The 20,959-nt window shown below is 35.1% G+C and overlaps 1 long non-coding RNA gene across 1 annotated transcript; it reads right to left on the reverse strand.

Moving 5' to 3' along the window:
* Positions 1 to 1,116: 1,116 nt before the first annotated feature.
* LOC145586956 (uncharacterized) lies at positions 1,117 to 4,946 on the reverse strand. The gene is made up of 4 exons (XR_014101048.1): positions 4,610 to 4,946; positions 3,436 to 3,696; positions 3,187 to 3,336; positions 1,117 to 1,895 (listed from the first exon to the last, which is right to left on the reverse strand). It is a non-coding gene; the product is annotated as an uncharacterized LOC145586956 (long non-coding RNA).
* Positions 4,947 to 20,959: the final 16,013 nt, after the last annotated feature.

A 20,959-nucleotide genomic window follows, 5' to 3' on the forward strand; every position in this document is an offset into this window, starting at 1 on the left:
AAAGTGTAACAAAGGGAAAGTGTTACAATGTCATTGACATGAACATGTCTTTGATATGAACACGTCTCAGATTGCGTCTCTTATCGAGTGCTCGGTACCATGCCTGAGAAGCATGAATGCCAAGTGAGTGATAGACCGCATGATCGGGATTGCCCACACTTATAAAAATAAAAATAAATGCTAAAGAAAAAAAAAAAAAAAGAGAAGCAAGCCTCAAGCATAAAAATATAAAGATTCAAAAGCAAGGTTGCACACCTAGGGGCTTATCGAGGGTCTTGAGCCTTTATCCCCTTCTTCTATAACCTTTAGCCTAACCACGTTACAACCCTTAAAAAGACCTTTTTGAGGTATACACACACTTGTGCGAGGTTCGGCTAGAGCTACGTTCGGCCTTATTCCTAACGGATACGTAGGCAACCTCACATTAAGGTGCGGCCGTAATAAACATGCATTCATATTCACAATCACATTCACACATTATGGTCATATCAAGGGATCTCCAATGCTCATCCCTATTCATGTAGAGCTAGACTTGGGGGCTTGATCCCTTGCTTACCTAGCCTAAGAGTCACCACCATTTGACTCTTTTAAAAATAATATCTTTCCACACACTTAGCCCTTGCGGCCTAACTTTAGTGTCACTTTCACACACCGCACAGATACATGACCAAATATACTTTCCCTTAGGAACCCTTTGTCACACTAGTGGAGAAAAGGTCATCCGTAACGGGCAAAAAGAGCCCATCCGTAACGGGCAGCGTCCGTTACGTATGTGGCCGTTACGGATGGTCATTGTTATTCGTAACGGGCACCGTCCCTTACGAATAAGTACTTATTCATAACGGGCATTTCAGTTGCCTGTTACGAATAAGTACTTATTCGTAACGGGCATTTCAGTTGCCCGTTACGAATAACCCATTATTTGTAACGGGCATCTCAAACACCCGTTACAAATAACCCCGTTATTCGTAACGGGCACATGTTTTGCCCGTTACGAATAACGGGGTTATTTGTAACGGTCAGGTTCTGCCCGTTACGAATAACGGGGTTATTTGTAACATGCAGATTCTGCCCGTTACGAATACTATGAGATTCAATTAAAAAAAATCCAGCACATGCAGGACAGCTAGCTAGCTTACACAATTATTTTATACAAGTATAGTATACATTTAATAATTACAGAGTAATATACAATCAGCAATTTAATTATTTCCTAATATAACTAAAACTAAAAACAAAGCAAAAGCAAATCTCAAAACAAAGCAGCTGCTCACAAATGAACACACTACATTCCAGAAGCTACTCTCAGATTCCCTGAAGCAGCTGATTAGGTTGGCTTCAGAATTTTTATAGTGTGGTGAAGCTTTGGTGATGTGCATACAAAAGTAACGAATGAGCCTTCAGACCATCCCCTAGTCTTTTCAGTGCCATTACAACTGCTCTTCTTTCAGCACCTTTGGTGGAAGGCTGGCCAACTGTTTCCACCAGTTGATCAGCTAACTTCAACCTGCTTGCTGTAATGGCATTTTGGAGCGTTGGGTTGTTTTGAGGGATCCCCTGTCATTGGCATCTTCCACCACTGTCTCTGCTTTGTCTAGAGCTGCTAATGCTTCCTCCACCCTTCTCTCAGCTAGGAGCACTTCTAGGGACTCGAGGAATTCATTCAACCATGTCTCAATCTTGGTGACCTCGCTATTTTTATTTTTAGACAACTCTTCATCTGATGGACCTTGTACACCTGGTGAAAAAGAATTGACATGGACTCCATCTGCTAAGCCATGAACAACAACCACTTGAAAAAGATAGAACGAACACTCTACTCGGATAACATTGCGAGAACCAAAGAGATTTGGTATGAGATTCCAGAGATAGCTGCTGCAACAAATCTGCTGCATCTGCAACATTACAAAACAAGAAAGCATAGCAAGCAATGAGAAAAAATAAATGCATAACTGCATCTTGAAAGACTTGAAAAAATAAATAGAGATAACATATCAACTATGAATGGTTCTGAGCAGAAAAACAATGAGATTAGTTAGATTAAAATCAGTAACAGAATATTAAAAAAAAAAAAAAAAAAAAAAAAAAGGATATTCCAAAAATACAGTCAAAGAACAAGCAAATAAACAACAAAAACATATAATTTTGTTGGATTGTCCTTAAATAAAAAAAAATGAGAATCCAAACCACACGAAGACCGATATTGACTAGTCCCAAAATACATCAAACAAATGATACATAAAATTAAAAATGAACCAGCACCACAAACAAGACGAACAAAACACAAAGAACTAAAAAAAAGGGAGGTCAGAAGACAAAGTAAATTGAAGTTATCAGGTATTACCACTTGAGGGTGTCCCAAGTAAATTATAAAAAGCTAAAGTAACAAAGAATTGCAGATTTGCAGAAAAATGTTAAGTAATCATATCATAAATTATTAGATCTATGTCCAAATATGATTAAATCCCAAACTTCAGTCTAAACAATTAATCATACAAACAAACCATTCAATAATTACAATCAAAATTACTCCTATTCTCCATTAATCAACAATAATCAAGATAAAAACAATCATCAATTTCGCATAATTTGTACGGAAAACAAGCAAATTCAGAAGATACAAACAACATTTCATTAAAAAAAATAAATAAAAATCAAAAACAGAAGAAACATACATTAACCACCACCAAGGACCTTATGAACAGGTTTATCTCTACCAAAAAGACGATAATTCTTAGACTTCAAAGAAGGAGCAGATTTATCGTCATTCGGAATTGAAAGAAGAAGAATCATGGTAAAAATTACATACCAGTTGGAGCTCATAAAGCAAGCACAATAAGGAAAAAAAATGGGGCAAATAACTGCTAAAATTTATCAGTCTGCCTATGCAAAAACACTAGAGAACTTTTTTTTTTTATATTAAGCATTAATCAATAAACATGTAAACTTTTTGTAAAATCAAATATAGTGCTTATTGAACATGAATACACTGTCAAGCTAGCATATTATCTAATTTTACTTTTGACTGTACTAGCCAATAGAGAATTAGGCAAGCAACTCCACCTACTTGATGAGGAGCAACTAGAATCAGAGAAAACCCAAAATAATAAAACAACATATGATTTGCTTTATTTTTTTGTGATGATACCGCAATATACCATACATAATCAGCAATCATGTACTTACTCATATTTTATAGCGAGAAACCGCAAAACAAACAGAGCACCATAGACCTGTTGATCTTGCAAATTATGGTTCACCCAGTGAAGAAGGCCAGGCCACTACTCAGGGTAATTAACATGGATAATTGTTTTGAGGCACTCGCCCAACTGCACCCTACAAATGGCAACCACAATAAACATCAAACGCCCTTCAAAATTGAAATTTGGATATGATAGCTTACATAGATAACAATAGCACAACAAATAGCCATACCTTAAAAGCGGTGGAACTTGAACCACAAACACAAGGATATTTTCTCTTACCAAGGCTTTATCAGCCGGTGAGATCTTTGATTGCTCCTCTGAAATTAAAAATAAAAATATAACCAGGCATACATTATCAATATCGAATGACCGAGCTACGACAATTAAAGTCAAAGTCTTAACTACTACACGAAAGGCAACGAACCGGGATCATGAGGCGACCAATTCTTGGCAATAAAGTTCTTGAAATGAATACTAGCAACCTGTCTCACTGCCATATCGCAATTCCCATCAACTATTATCTGTAATAGCCTGACCGTATCATAGATAGAATGACTAACATTGCAATAGGATCATAGATAGAATGACAAACATTGCAATAGCTTAACATATTATCTGTTCTTGATAAAATATAGAAATGCATAGATAGGATCATATATAGAATGACTAACATTGCAATAGCTTAACAAATTATCTGCTACCATCTGTTTCAGGGACTAACATATATAGTAACATTTCCTTAGCTTATATCAACTATAAAAAATCAATCTACTAGTGATTAAATTGACAAGCGATCATTAATTGTTACAAGGAATAGACATAATAACATAAAATCAGCCTTTTATTCATCAATACCTAGAGATGAAAATAGTAGTAAAAATTTGACACATACCCAATCCAAATCGAAGGCAGCCTCTAAAGTTCTTTTTTTTATATATATATATAAAAAAAAAAATAAAAAAAAAATAAAAAAAAAAACAGAAACTAGTGATTCAGATCAGTGCAAGGATTGAAAAATGCAAGTCATACGCTTAACAGAACTCAAAGAACCCTAGAATTAATCAACATGACATATCGGGTTTCTTAGTTCTCTCTATAAACAAAAAAAAAATACAAAAAAAATTCGGCAATCAGGTATTAATCGACAAAGATGAACAAAATTCATTACTCATTGCATGTATTACTCGTTTCTATTGAAGAACATATTTTTTTAGATTTATTATTCGTGTAAACATACAAAGGATAATCGAACCATACAAACGCCAAAAATGAATCAAATACAAATTGCATGTTGAAAAAAATAAAGCAAATTAGAATTCACAAGAACAAATTCAAGAATTTAAACAATTAGATGCCCAGAAATCAATTCAAGAAGAGGGAAAAACAATTGAAGGACTTCTTACCTCAAGATCTAAAATGGTTGAATTTTTAGGCAAAGATATCCCAAATTATAAGAATTGTTCTTCAGTAGTTTTTGACAATTCGCCGCTATCTAGATCCAATATCTAGAATTAACTATAAGAGGAACAACAAATTAACACTGATTTCTTTTTCTTCGCACTGTGCACCGCCCGTAATAAAATCTTCGAACACTTTTTCACATACCCACCAACCATAATTTCTCTGTAAGAGCTTAAAAAGAGAGGAGGAACAAGGGGTAGGAGGACGGAGGAGGAGAGAAAGAGCACAAGTGTTTTGAAAACTCAGATTGATGGAGGAGAGGAGAAAGAGGCTGCTGAATGACGGGGGGGGGGGGGGGGGGAGAGGGGAGGAGAGAGAGAGGGACTGATGAGAGAGAAAGAGGTGTGACGGCTATTAGGTGAAACCCTAAAAAGCCAAGTACGGGCTCCTCTCATCAGTTGGGCCTGTTACGTGTAATATAGTATTCGTAACGGGAAAAATAGTGTCCGTTACGAATACTTATTTATTTGTAACGGGCACTAATTTGTCCGTTACGAATACATATGTATTTGTAACGGACACTATTTTGCCCGTTACAAATAAATAAGTATTCGTAACGGACACTATTTTGCCCGTTACGAATATCTTAATTGTAACGGGCAAACCTGTTACAAATGAGATTTTTTCCACTAGTGTCATGAAATCTTAACACAACGTTGAAGCATGTATTGTCATATCAAAATCACTCATCAATCATAATCATCATTGCATCGAAGTATGAAGTGCTTAGCCTCCGCGCCTAAGTTACCTAAATACTTTCATTATCGAGTCAACTAGGATAGTCTAAGATGTTACAATCCTTGTACTGTGAGAAACAACATTTGACTAAGCTCATCCAACATGCACCTTCAAAAACTTCACTTCGATTCTTTTTCGTGTCTTTCTTTTTCGGGAGAAAGTCGGTACCCTCCACAAAAATCACGGAAAATTTTTACTTTTTTGCATTTTTGAGTCGCACAATCACAATACAATGCACACTCGGGTCATGAGTCACACGTGTCATTTCACTTCGAGTCGAGTCAACCTCGAGTCAATCACAACGAGTCAAGTTTATGCCTTGAGTCGTGTCAAGTTAATGAGTCAAGAAAATTAAACCTTAGGTCGACCCTAAAATAATTAAAGAGATTAGAAAAGTCCTATAGTCAAAGATAAATACAGGTGCAGCAGAATAGGGAAGACCCTACTCCAGCGCCAGACGAAAACATCTAGCGTCTGGCAGCAAGTTTCAGCGCCTGGCGCTAGATCCCAGCGTCTGCGACAGAGCCAATTCTTGGCGCCAGAGATATTTCAGCAGCGACAGAGCTCAAAGCCTCTCAAGACGGTTATTTCAACCTCTTTCAGCAATTTCGGTTTCCTTGGTACGCCAGTTAGCCCCTATAAGCAATTTAACATGATTAAGTAGTCGGCTTGATTACAACCGTAATAAAAATTGATCTGACGAAATATCGTCTCACTTAGCTTAAAGCGCCTAAAACATTGGCTCATCGCAAGACACCGATGTACTTGTTCATAAAAAGCAGAGACACCGACATACTGGTTCATAAACAGCAGAGACACCGACATAATGGTTCACAAGCATCATAAGCGCCGACGTACTGGCATAGTGGAAGCAAAGTTCAAGGGATCTTTAAAGATCGACAAGCGTTGTTCTTCGGAAATTTTTCTTTGGAATATTATCGGAACAAACATTCAAGCTCTTTTGTTCAGAGACGCGTGGACATTTATTTCAAGCTCTTTTGTTCAGAGACGCGTGGACATTTCTTTCAAGCTCTTTTGTTCAGAGACACGTGGACATTTCTTTCAAGCTCTTTTGTTCAGAGTTGCGTGGACATTTCTTTCAAGCTCTTTTGCTCAGAGACGCGTGGGCATCCTATTATCAAAGCTCTTTGTTCAGAGACGCGTGGACATATCATTCAAGCTCTTTTGTTCAGAGACGCGTGGACATAAAAAAAACAGCTCTTTGTTAAGAGACGCGTGGACATGTATTTCAAGCTCTCCTGCTAAGAGACGCGTGGGCATATCATCCTATTAAAGCTCTTTTGTTCAGAGACGAGTGAACAATCCTAAAAAAGAAGCTCTGTGTCCAGAGGCGCGTGGACATATCCAAAAAAGCTCCAATGTTCAGAGACGAGTGAACATCAAAACAGCAAGATGGCGTTCCATAGATTGTGGAAGGTTGTCACAACAACAGCAAAGCAGCAACAAATCGGTTACCTTCAGAGACGTGTGCTCAACGGTGTAAGATACGTGTTTCTTAACTCTCTTATCTGTTTAACTAACGCTAGTTTTGCAGGTATTGGCATTACAAGAATGATTTAGGATTGCAAAACGTTCTGAATCATTCTCCGTCCCTATCGATACTTTGACTTTTGCTTTCAAAACTTGCGTTTCTCCAAACTCAGTCAAAGTGGGGGCTTCTGTAGACAACCAAATGTATCTCCCCAAAACCAAACCCAGTGATGAATACCTTTCATGTCATTTGATTATCGAACGAGGCAAAAGTGTGAAAAGTCTAGTGATGAGGATGTTTTTATTAAAATATATCTTCTTTCTGTTTTTGAAAATATATCTTTTCTTACCTTATTTATGAAAAACGAGCATTCCAGTTTAGTTTGGTCAATTATAAGGGTCCAATAATGGTGTAGTTGGATGGGGCTTGAAAAGACCTTTCCAACGATATATTATAAGCTCAATTCCGATGAGTAATGAGGAAGTTATGGCTAAAATTCTAAATTGGGCCTGATTTGGTTTTTATATGCGGCCCAATGATCTAGGGGAGGACCTATTATTAATTATCATTCCTAAAGCTATTAGGATTGATTATAGTCTTTTAGAATACTCTAAAAGGTTCTCTTAAATCCTAATGGAGTTAGGATTGATAATTATGTTTCAAAGAGCTTGAAATTGAATAGAACTAGTTCTTTTTAGAATCGTTGTTTTGTACGAAGTGGAATATATTCATATTTTATTTTCTTGCCTCATAATATTTATCCAAATTTTATATGTTTGGATATATCTTGAAATTATCTTTCCAATGATATATTATAATATTAAATCCGAGTTATAACGAAAAAGATATGAATTAGATATGAAACTCTATCCAAAACTGACACCCTTCCATTACTTCGGCCATATCTTTGTATCTATAAAATATTTTAATCTAATTCCAATTGAGTTGGAAATTACACTTCAAGAGATTTCCAACGACATATTATATTCCTTATTTGGAATTCGGGATCAAAAGATATGATAAAAACAAAACGCGTGAAACTGATTATTAGCGCCTGGCGCTAAGGCTTGGCGCCAAGCGCTAACCTTCAGCGCCTGGCGCTAATGTCTAGCATCTGGCGCTAATCAAGTTTTATTCTCGTTGAAACTCTGATTCGTTTTTTTATCCATCCGACTGATTTTCTCTATAAATAGCCTCTTAAAATTCTGTTTACAATCATCAATTCTCATCAATTCTTATTCTTTCTAACTCTCATCAAGAATTTCTTGATTCTCTCTCTTTTTCTAAACCAACCCTTTTTACAAACACAATTCCTCATACATTAGCACTAGATATACCTAGTATTGTTCGAAGTTGCCTTCGCCCTAGACGTGAAAGGTTTTAATTTATGAGGGTTTGGTCCCAAATCTTTATTTCAATTATTTAATTTAATTGTTTTAATTATTATTTTCCTTGAAGTTACTAACGTGTGTATTTTGTTATTAGAAAGAGGTACAAGGCATCCAAGTAAGTGCTTTAATTGATTTATTGATTTTATGATATATAAATCATGCTTAGATTGTTATTTTGATTCCTAGTATCATGTTAGGATGTTTTATTGATTCCTAGTATCATGTTTAGGATGTTCCTAGTATCATGTTAGGATGCTTTCTTTAGTATGATATTTAGGGTGATTTATTTGCTTATATTAATCATGATTCCTGTGATGCCTTTTATTTTCTTACCTAATATTAATGTTAGTATCATGTTAGGGTTAAAGTTTTGATCTTTGATGTTTAGTGACATGCAGGGTTTGTTATCAATCTTGTTAGTATCATGCGTAGGATCTCGCTATTATTACTCTTTAACATGATTATGATAAATATGATTATTTTATGATGATTACTATTATTATGATTATAATTTTTATAATAATTATTGTTATTGTTATTATGTTGCTTGATTATATACTTATTGTTATTGCTTGATCACACCTTTAATGCATGTTTAAAGGGAATTGGTATTTGTAATCACGCTTAATAAGATAATCAATAATCTTGTTTAGGGTTAATTTGATTATAATTTAAGTGATCGCCAATAATAGCTTTATTTGTGCATTAATATTCAACCAACATAGATAAACAGGTTTAGGGTAAACCTATTGATTGCATGTTAGTCAGAAAGCGCACATGAATACGATCAGAATAAAGTAGAGGCCTATTATTAGGGCAGGTTCAATCTCTTTTAGGTTGGATTTGTACCCTCATCCCCGAACTACCAGTCATGGTTCCAGACCTATTGGAGTTGACGATCTCCTGGATCGTTAAGGGGTGTAACCTTCACCTCGTGAACGGTTTACAAGTTCCAAAAACTTGTTGGCGACTCTTTTGTTGTATCTTCTTTCCCTTTAAACGCCACCGTACTTTAGTGTATGATCACAATGGGGTTCAAGCTAGGGATAATGCTTGAAATATTCCCTACATCTTCCTAGTATCATGTTTAGGGTTAACTAAAATTTCTAATATCATGTATGTTTCTATGATGCTTCCTATTCTCTTTTATATCATGCTCGTATCATGTTAGGGTTAAAGTTTTGTTCTTTAATGCTTAGTGACATGCTAGGAATTGTTATTAATCTTGTTAGTATCATACTTAGGATCTTGCTATTAATATTATGCTTTATTGAAATTATTATTATGATTATGATGATTTGTTATGGTTATATTATATATTATTATTGTTATTGCTTGATCACGCCTTTTACGCATGTTTAAAGGGAATTTGTACTTGTAATCACGCTTAATAGGATAATTAATAATCTAGTTTAGGTTAATATGATTATAATTCAAGTGATCGCCTATAATAGGTTTGCTTGTGCATTAATATTCAACCAACATAGATTAAACATGTTTAGGGTTAACCTAATGATTACATGTTAGTCAGAAAGCGTACATGAATACGAGAAGAATAAAATAGATGCCTATTTTTAGGGCAAGTTCAAATCTCTTTTAGGTTGGATTTGTACCTTCCAGTCATGGTTCCAGACCTATTGGAGTTAACGATCTCTTAGATCGTTAAGGGGTGTAACCTTCACCCTGTGAACGGTTTACAAGTTCCTAAAACTTGTTGGAGACCTTTTTACTCTAGATTCCTTCCTTTTGGACGCCACCATACTTAAGAGTATGATCATAGTGGGGCTCAAGTGTGGGTTGCTTGAAATATTCCCTACTTGACCGGATGAGGGTTTAATTATTTAAGCTTGGGGTTTAATATAATGAAATCAGATTTGTAATTTACTAAGGTAGTTTAAAAAAAAGGGGTAAATTCAAGTTGATCTCTGAGATAAATGATGTGAATAAATCTCCTCTCACAATTTATTAATTTTATTTTATTTTTTAAATGATAAAATTAAAATAATAAAGTGGTACAGATTTCAACACATAAAGTTGTGAGAGGAGATAAATTAGATTGTTAATCTTTGAGATCAACTGGGGCTCCCTCAAAAAAAAGTTAGGATATATTGGACATTTACCACCCAAAAACATACTAAAAAAAAGGAAAGAAACGCAATTGTTGCGAGTAATATGAATCATCCGTTTTAGGAAATTATTGCGAGTAAATTGGATCGCAGGTAGTATATATTTTGATTATTTTTCTTAGCTTGTTTGTTTACATTCTCAAATCACTTCCTTTAAATGAGTGCCAAAATACTAATCCGTCCGTTTTTAAATATTTGTTCCATTTCTCCATGCGCGGAGTTTTAGGAGAAATTAAAGAAAGTAATAAAATATAGAGGTAGTGGGGTTGGGTAAGAATAAAAAATTGTGAAAAAACAAAAGTTGTTGAGAGAATTGTAGGAGAGAGAATTTGAAATTAATAGGCAAATTTGTCAGAAAAAACCTTTTAAAAGCACCATTTAGTGAAAACAAACCTTTTAAAAGCTTTTTAGTTAAAAAAAAAAAAACCACCACATTTATTTTTTTTGCGACAGGAAACCTATTTACTTAATTAATCTCTAATTTCCTCCTATTTATTCTAATTAAGCTATAACCCACTAACTTACTAAATAATTATATTTAATTTATATATAAAACAAACCACTATCCTCAACCACCTCCTCCCTTTCCTCCTCCCTTGGTAGCAACCCCCTCCCCCCACTGGACCCGCCGCCCAAATCCCCCACCTCCGGCGACCTACCTCCACCGCCGTCCAACCCTCTTTTTCCCCTTTATCCCCGCCGGCGACCACCACCTTTTTATTTTGAAAATTAAACCCTAGAAAATCAATTTGGGGGTTTTTAATTTTATGCTTCTTGCTTGCAATTAATACTTGTTTTGTTTTTGATTATGTATATATGTGATGTTAGGGTGATCTAGAAGCAAATTGCATTTAATTTGGACTTGATTTGAGCATTTTGAGTAAACTAGAGCCAAAAATTTGGAGGTGGTGGTCGCCGACGGAAATAAGGAAGGAAGGGTGGGACAGTGGTGGAGGTAGGTTGCCGGAGGTGGGAGGATCCGGGTAGCGGGTTCAGTGGGGGTGGGGGTTTCTGCCAAGGGAGGGGGGGGGGAGGGTGGTTGGTTGGTGGTTGGGTTGGTGGTTTATTTATATATATAAATTAAATCTAATTATTAAGTAATTTGGTAGATTAGAGGTTAGTTAGAAGAAATGGGAAGAAATTAGAGATTAATAAGGTAAATTAGAGGTTAATTAATTAAATAGGTTTCCTCTTGCTAAAATAATGGACGTGGTGGTTTTTTTAAACCAAAAAGCTTTTAAAAGGTTTTTTTCGCAAAATGATGCTTTTAAAAGGTTTTTTCTGACAAATTTGCCAAATTAATAATATGAGATGTATATTGGTTCCACTAGGTGAGATAAATGAATTAAATATTATAAAAGTTTCAAATAAGGTAATATAGCAAGTATTTAAAACGGCCAAAAAAGGAAAGTGAAACAAGTATTTAAAAACGGAGGGAGTATATATTCCTAGTAAATTAGTAATAATACAGAACAAATTGAAGTAGATATGTTGAACAAAATTCAGATGATTCCCTTTAAATTGATACTAACAATTTCACGATCAAGATGTGATGGAAATCATTAATTAATTGAAATAGATCAACAGTTGACTTGACTTAGATGAACATTAGAACATATTTTAAGTGAACTCATGTGCAGCAACATTTAATTTCTATTTCATTTTTTAGAATAATGATCATGGGAGCATGAGTATGAGTATGTAATTAATTAAGGTTCCATAATCCCATTATTACGTTTTAATTTGTGTAGTTGACAACTTGACAATAGCGAAGTTGACATTACCATTAAAAACTTTATAAATAGCGAAGATATATATGTTAAGCAATAGAACCTAAACAAAAACGAACAATTTTATACCTCCATAAAGCTAATTTAGCTAGTTCATAATGAAAATGTCGTGGTTCAAGCCCTTTGTTTTAGTATTATTACTCATTACCATCTTCTTGGCATCATCAGGTACGGTTTGGTATTAATATAACTATCTCCCTCTTAATAATATTTTTAATTATATATATTGTTAAGATATTTGCTTTAAAATGTTAGTGGTTAATTATCTTACTGTATAGGCCGGAATATGCTCTCCTAAGTCCTAAGTAGAGATGGCAATGGATCAGAGGTGGGTTGGGTGATGCTTCATCCGCCTCCATCCACCAACGATCCATCCATCACCCGACTCATCCATCACCTAATTTTTCTTCATCCATATTCGATTCATCCGCCATCCATGGATGAATCAGGTGGATCGGGTGATGATTCGAGTGAAATAAAAATATAAATACAATTTTGCACTTTCATGATTAAAATCTAGATTTGAAAAAAAAAAAAGTGATCAATTTATTAAAACATTTATTCATCCTTCTAATCCTTGTTCCTTTTTACTAAATTCAAAACAAATGTCAATTCCTAACATTGTGTAATACATTAAATTATTAAAAAAGATATTTATTTTTATTTTTATATATATATAAATTTAATAGGTGGATGGAAAGGCCGGGTGATGGATTGGGTGATGGGTTGGATGTATCATCATCCGAATCCGACCCAATCTGTCAGTCTGTCACCCGGCCCATCCATCTGTCACATGCTTAAGTTCGGGTTTTCATCCATATAATTGGATTAGGTGGATGGTTATCCATTGGGTTTGGATAATATTACCACCCCTAGTCCTAAGTGATTAGATTGTATTAGTGGAGTCATAAGAGTAGTTAGTTTAGTGGGTTAATCATCGATTAATATCATCAATATGAATAAAATGTACGTTGGTAATTGTTGCAGATGTTGCAATGGTCTCTGCTGATTATCAATGCGGAACTCCCTGCACAAATTCATCTGAGGAGTGTGATCCAGGATGTTGTTGCTTTATACATTCTACTATTGTCGGGACATGTATTGACGCTTTGTTTGGTTTGTGCTAAATGAGATGCAACTTTCTTCTATTTTATTTTATTTATTGTGTTTTTTTTTCTTTTTATTCTACTTCTTACTTTTTGTCAATGACTATACGAACTAATTTCTTTTGGTTTATGTACCCGACCCCTTTTATGGGATTAAGAATTTAATTAATTGATTGATTGACTGTACTTAGGGGTGTAAATAATGAATCAATTAAGTCGGGTAATAAACTACTCGGGTTCGAGCTCGGTTAAAGATCGTTCATGTCCGTTTATTTGATAAATCAGTCGAGCTTGAACAAATTTTGAGGCTCGTTTAATAAATGAGCTTGAACACGAACATAGATATGCTCATTCACATAAGTTCATGAACAAATCGTTTATTTATGCTTGCAAGCTACGCGTTTATTCATATTCATGAATTATTGATTTATTCACAACTGTTAATTTAATTCTTAGGTTATTGTTTATTATTAAAATTTAATTAATATGCTAATTTTGAGATTTTCAAATGTCAAAAGTACAAAGCTCGTTTATTAGAGAAATTCATTTAGTACTAAGCTCGTTTATCAACTCGTTTAATAAACGAGCCATTTACAAACTGTTTGTGAATATTTAGTGTACTAAATGAGCCGAGTTTGAACAGATTTTTGAGCTCGCTTGAAAGCTCAGGATCGTGCTCAGATTCACCTGAGTTTAATAAATTTGAACATAAATAAGGTAGTACTCGGCTCGGCACATTTACACTCCCCTAACTGTACTTCTAGCTTTTGGTTCTTCCTTGAGATAGCTAGATATAGCTTGGGGAAACCATTAGCTGCTTTTAGTCACTTTATTTCCTATTATAAGGAGACCTTCAACAATCTTGTATCTTTCCTTTTTTAAAAAAAGTGTATTGACATTTTGTTTGGTTTTATGCTACTGAGATATTGTCAAGTAAAAACTTAATTATGATTTATGATCTAATGTTATATTTGAACATTTCTTTTTTCATAAATGTTTAATAACATCCGATTTACACTAAATTAGTGTAAATCGGCTCTCTAAACAGAAACAATTTTGTTTCGATCTTGATTCACACATGCCAAGCTTCATTGCCTACAAATAACAACCAATATTTTCTCTCTCTTTCTCATTCATTCAGAAAGTTCTTTCTCTCTCTTCTTTCTTCCTCAATTGGCAATTCTATCTCTATTCAACCTGGTTTATGTTTCTTCAACAACAATTATCTCTCTTCTCTTTCACTTATGAAGTTGTTATTTGCAAATTTAGGTTTGTTTACTTAATTTTATGAGGTTTTTGTTTGTTTTAGTTGTTTTGATTCTTCGATTTTTAGGTTTTTTTAATTTGTTTTTATTCTCGGTGAAACTCTTATTCGTTTTTTATCCATCCGACTGATTTTCTCTATAAATAGCCTCTTAAAATTCTGTTTACAATCATCAATTCTTATTCATTCACTAGGTGAAAAGATTGCTTTGGAAGCGGTTCAAACCCGGTCTAAGGCACCGGTTTGAACCGCTGCCTATGTGGGGGGAGCCAAAAACCCACTTTTTAGCACCGGTGCCATATACCCAATTAGGCATCGGTTAACCGGTGCCATATACCCAATTAGGCACCGGTTAACCGGTGCCTTTAACTGCTCTCCTGCCCTTTTTTTTTGGGTGGTAGCTATTTTAGGCACCGGTTGGTGCCTAACCGGTGCCTATTCACCAAATAATTTTTTTTTTGTTTTTTTTTCCAATTTTCGTGCAATAATATTTATAAAAAAAAATCGTTTTCCAGCAATAATAATAACCTATAATTCCAGCAATTATATTAAATATAATAATTAATAATATTATTATTATAATAACTAATAATAATATTATTAATTATTACAATAAGATACAAAAATAATATTAAAAACAAGAATTCAATTATATATATAGATATAAATATTCCCAAACGCAATACAAAAAAAAAAAAAAAGTTGCTTACATATACAAATAATAGTAAGTAAATATATAATGAATAATAAGTTATATAGTTCAAAAGTTAACATAAATAATTTACAATTACAATGCCATTTACATGTTGAAGGTGATAAAAGACGCCAACATGTCACGAACATCATTAAGCTCCTTGATTGTCAACGGACCATCCTTTTTGACCTTGCAAAATTTGAAATACAAAAACATTATGTTAAAATTAATTAATTAGGCAAAACAATATGTATTTTATCAAATATTACCTATATGACTTCTATGTAGCCCATTTCCTACATTACTTATCAAATGAACTATTTCTTTCTCATAACATGTCAATGTTGGGTAGTTGTATGTGTGTAAGCCCTAAAATTGTATAGGAGAGCATTTTATTAAGGTTAATGGCGCTTTTTACTAAAAATGGCCCGAAAATGGCCTATATGACTTTACTTTGCCCATTTCCTATATTTCTTATTAAATGAACTTTATTTATCTCATAACATGTCAATATTATCTAGTTATAGGTGTATAAGGAAAGAAATCACATCAAAAGAGCATATTAACACAAAATGGCCCAAATATGGCCCATATAACTTCTATTCAGCCCATTTTCTACCTTTCTTGTGAAATGACCTTTTTGTTTCTTATAACATGCCATTGTTGGGTAATATTAGGTGTCTAAGTCTAGAAATCACATCAATATAGCATTTCAATAAGTTTTAGGACTTACCTCATCAAGCTGTTGAGTGTCTTTACAATGAATCACAATGTCAAGCATGAATCTTATCACATACAAAGCACAATCAAGTCCATTCTCTTGTTGTGCGCACTAGCATATGACAAACAAATCACATCAGTGAAACATGCAAAGGAAATGAGAAAATATTTACTAACATAGATTTTCAAGATAATCACAATATCATGTAAATTACCAACGGTGACTTCCATGTTGGACCCTTTGGAGCACGACAATGTAGCTTCTTCATAACACTGTAGTAAAAAAAAAAAGCACATTCAAACTTGATTAGTCGTATGATTACTAAATTAGTTATTATTAGCAATAATCATCAGTAGGTTGCTATATATATTTACTTTTGCAATATAGACTTCACGAGCCACGTCTACGATGATCAAGCTGAATCAAGGTGATAAATTGTGTTAGTGGAATTACAAATCACCATGAGGCTCTGATCCAATGCTCCCTACATAAGTTCACAATAGATAAGCAAATTAATATTTAGGAGTCAACATATAATGAGGCCAAATCGATTGAATTTGACATGGTTAGACTTACTCTCTATAACATGGGGCGAATATGATCTTGACTCCCGCATGCACTGATTCCCTGATACTCTGTTCAACATAGTACAACACATCATGAGGGTTGCCTATGATTCTAGTAGTGGATAACTGCTCGGGGCATAACCACCCAACTTTACAAGGAGAATCAGTGTCAGTTAAGTGCTCCTGTAGTGCTCTGCGTGCATGAACATTGAATAATTAATCAGATGTAGGATAATCACCATCAATTTGAATAACTTGAAAAAAGTATAGATTATGTGGGCATTGAAGTACCTCATGAATGTTTGAATGAGGGAAATGTTAAGCTTTGCACCACGTAGAAATTCCTTCACATCTTCTTTGCTGATCCATGCAACTGCATCCTCATCATAGTGGAACATTGCCTTAGGAAGTGCAACTTTCATGGGATCGACCAATTGACAAGCACGGTTGTGAATAAAGTTCATGTCAGCAGAGAGCGATTTAAGAACAATGTCTTCAACAAGTGGAGTAGGTGGCATGGGTGAACCTTTCTAAGAGTGCAACTTCAACGCTTGTTCACTCTTGGACCGTTGTTCACTTAGCTTCTTCTTAGGTTGATCAATTCTTTTAGTCTTCTCCACCCTCTTTCTCTTTGAAGTTTTGCTTCCATGCGAAATCTAAAATAGTTTGAGAAAGAATAAGTTTATAAGTTGAGAAATGAAGAAAATGGCTTTATTTTGATGAAATGGGCACAAAAACTTTAGAACTTTGCTTCTTTTACGTAATTTCAACACAAAATCACTAATAAATATGTAATTATGATATGGTTTGAGAATTTATAAGTTTATCAGTTGAGAAATGAAGAAAATAGGCAAGTGAGTAGCCATTTCGGCTCAAAATGGCTTTATTTTGATGAAATGCGCCAAAAAACTTAGAACTTTGCTTCTTTTATGCAATTTCAACTCACTATCACTTATACATATGTAATTATGATATGGTTTGACAATGAATAAGTTTGCAAGTTGAGAAATGAAGAAAATAGGCAAGTGAGAAGCCATTTCGGCTCAAAATGGCTTTATTTTGAGGAATTGGACCCAAAACCTTAGAACTTGGCGATTTTTATGTAATTTCAAATGACAACCACTTATAAATATGTTATTATGAGTTCTTTTGAGATGAAAGGAGTTTATAAGTTGAGAAATGAAGAAAATAGGCAAGTGAGTAGCCATTTCGGCTCAAAATGGCTTTATTTTGATGAAATGCGCCAAAAAACTTAGAACTTTGCTTCTTTTATACAATTTCAACTCACAATAACTTATAAATATGTAATTATGATATGTTTTGAAAATGAATAAGTTTGCAAGTTGAGAAATGAAGAAAATAGGCAAGTGAGAAGCCATTTAGGCTCAAAATGGCTTTATTTTGATGAATTGGACCCAAAACCTTAGAACTTGGAGATTTTTATGTAATTTCAAATGACAACCACTTATAAATATGTTATTATGAGTTTTTTTGAGTTGCAAGAAGTTTACAAGTTGAGGAATGAAGAAAATAGGCAAGTGAGTAGCCATTTCGGCTCAAAATGGCTTTATTTTGATGAAATGTGCCAAAAAACTTAGAACTTTGCTTCTGTTATGCAATTTCAACTCACAATCACTTATACATATTTAATTATGATATGTTTTGAGAATGTATAAGTTTTTTAGTTGAGAAATGAAGAAAATAGGCAAGTGAGTAGCCATTTCGGCTCAAAATGGCTTTATTTTGATAAATTGGACCCAAAACCATAGAATTTGGCGATTTTTATGTAATTTCAAATGACAAACACTTATAAATATGTGATTATGAGTTTTTTTGAGATTCAAGGAGTTTATAAGTTAAGAAATGAAGAAAATAGGCAAGTGAGTAGCCATTTCGGCTCAAAATGGCTTTATTTTGATGAAATGCGCCAAAAAACTTAGAACTTTGCTTCTTTTATGCAATTTCAACTCAAAATCACTTATACATATGTAATTATGATATGGTTTGAGAATATATAAGTTTATTAGTTGAGAAATGAAGAAAATAGGCAAGTGAGTAGCCATTTTGGCTCAAAATTGCTTTATTTTGATGAATTGGACCCAAAACCTTAGAACTTTGCGATTTTTATGTAATTTCAAATGACATCTACTTATAAATATGTGATTATGAGTTGTTTTGAGATGCAAGGAGTTTATAAGTTGAGTAATGAAGAAAATAGGCAAGTGAGTAGCCATTTCGACTCAAAATGGCTTTATTTTGATGAAATGCGTTAAAAAACTTAGAACTTTGCTTCTTTTATGAAATTTCAACTCACAATCACTTATGCATATGTAATTATGATATGGTTTGAGAATGTATAAGTTTATTAGCTGAGAAATGAAGAAAATAGGCAAGTGAGTAGCCATTTCGGCTCAAAATGGCTTTATTTTGAGGAATTGGACCCAAAACCTTAGAACTTGGCGATTTTTATGTAATTTCAAATGACAACCACTTATAAATATTTGATTATGAGTTGTTTTGAGATGCAAGGAGTTTATAAGTTGAGAAATGAAAATAGGCAAGTGAGTAGCCATTTCGGCTCAAAATGGCTTTATTTTGATGAAATGCGCCAAAAAACTTAGAACTTTGCTTCTTTTATGCAATTTCAACTCACAATCACTTATACATATGTAATTATGATATGGTTTGAGAATGAATAAGTTTGCAAGTTGAGAAATGAAGAAAATAGGCAAGTGAGAAGCCATTTCGGCTCAAAATGGCTTTATTTTGATAAAATTGCTCAAATTTTTTTTAAAATTTGCAAGTTCCGCCAAACCGGAACACCCGAGGGAGCCGCCTCTGCTGCCGGAACAGCGAAGGCAGCCCGCGCCGAGGCCACAGCAGCCCCGGCAACCGCATGCCAAGGCTTTAGCAGCCACGGCAGGTGGCTGCCATGTCTGATGCAGCCTCGGCAGCAGCCTGCCTGGGCTGCTGCAGCCTCGACAGGCGGCTGCCATGGTTGTAGCAGCCCAGGCAGGTGCTGCCGAGGCTGCAGCAGCTATGGCAGCCGCCTGTCGAGGCTGCAGCAGCCCAGGCAGGCTGTTGCCGAGGCTGCAGCAGACATGGCAGCCACCTGTTGTGGCTGCTATAGCCTTGGCATGCAACTGCCGGGGCTGCTGTCGCCTCGACGCAGGCTGCCTTCCCTGTTCCGGCAGCGGGGGCGGCTCCCTCGGGTGTCCGGGTTTGGCGGACCTTGCATATTGTAAAAAAAAAAAAAATTGAGCAATTTTTAATCAACTTGGCGGACCTTGCATATTGTAAAAAAAATATTTGGCGGTTTTATTTTTAGAGTGCCTAACGGTTTACCACTTACAAAAATTGAGAAATAAATAATTTACCTCCTTATTAATCAACTTCACCCATGCACGTGGCCAATCAACGAAGCTACCTACAGCTTGCCAAAGCTTTGTTATCTCAACCTCATCTATCGGTACGGGTAGTGGGATGTCTTCGAACCCCGCAACCACTGAATCGATCCCAACCGAGTAATGATGTGGCCCCGCCGTAGCACCCGTTATCGGTTGGGCACTACCATACGCCACCCAACTCAACGCCGTACTATTTGCATGCCCCGGGGCTAGAAGTGTACACCTGGTGTCTTCTTACACAAGTATATATATAAAAAAAGAAGATAGTTAAATAGGACTTTTACAACAGCATAGATAATATAACAAAATTCATTAAGGTAGAGGGTTACAAATCACCTATAACTCTGGAAATTCATGCGGTGTTGGATTTTCAAGCTCCCTCGAGTCCGCATGTGTAGGAGTAGGAGCCTGCAACAGTACATCAATCATTGCACCTCAAATCTTAATTAACTCAGTATTGTAAAACTTTTAATAACCCAATTGATTTTACCTCAGGTGGCACATCTTCACCACGTATCTCATCTCCTCCATGTCTATCACCTTCTCCTTGTCCTTTTGGTTCAGAACATGAGTCGACCGGGGTACTCGTGAGGAACGACAAAGTCGGTAAGTTCATCAGCTTCGCCCAAGAATTCAATTCACCAACTAACTCGTTGCGTACTTGTTCCTTAATTGATGCCACCTTGGCATCCAACTCTCCCGGTGAGTTAACACTGGCTCGAGATCTACCCGATTTTGTGTATTCGGGACCCATCACCTTTTTCCATCCAAGCAATGACCCTCCTGAACCTACTACTCGTCCTGGATGGTATGGCCTTCCCAAAGCCATGGTGAAAGGGTCATTCTCCACACTTGGTTCATATTTGCCCTCCACCATCTCTTGAGTGTGCTCAAGCTATAGCATAAGGAAAAATGAGGTCAGTAAAACAGTTAATGGTTTGTACAGTGATTTAGATGCAAAAGTGACTTAAATTCAACAATTCATAGGTAACTTACA

Source organism: Chenopodium album, chromosome 2 (assembly GCF_948465745.1).
Source record: "Chenopodium album chromosome 2, dcCheAlbu1.1, whole genome shotgun sequence".
In the NCBI taxonomy this organism is placed as follows: domain Eukaryota; kingdom Viridiplantae; phylum Streptophyta; class Magnoliopsida; order Caryophyllales; family Amaranthaceae; genus Chenopodium; species Chenopodium album.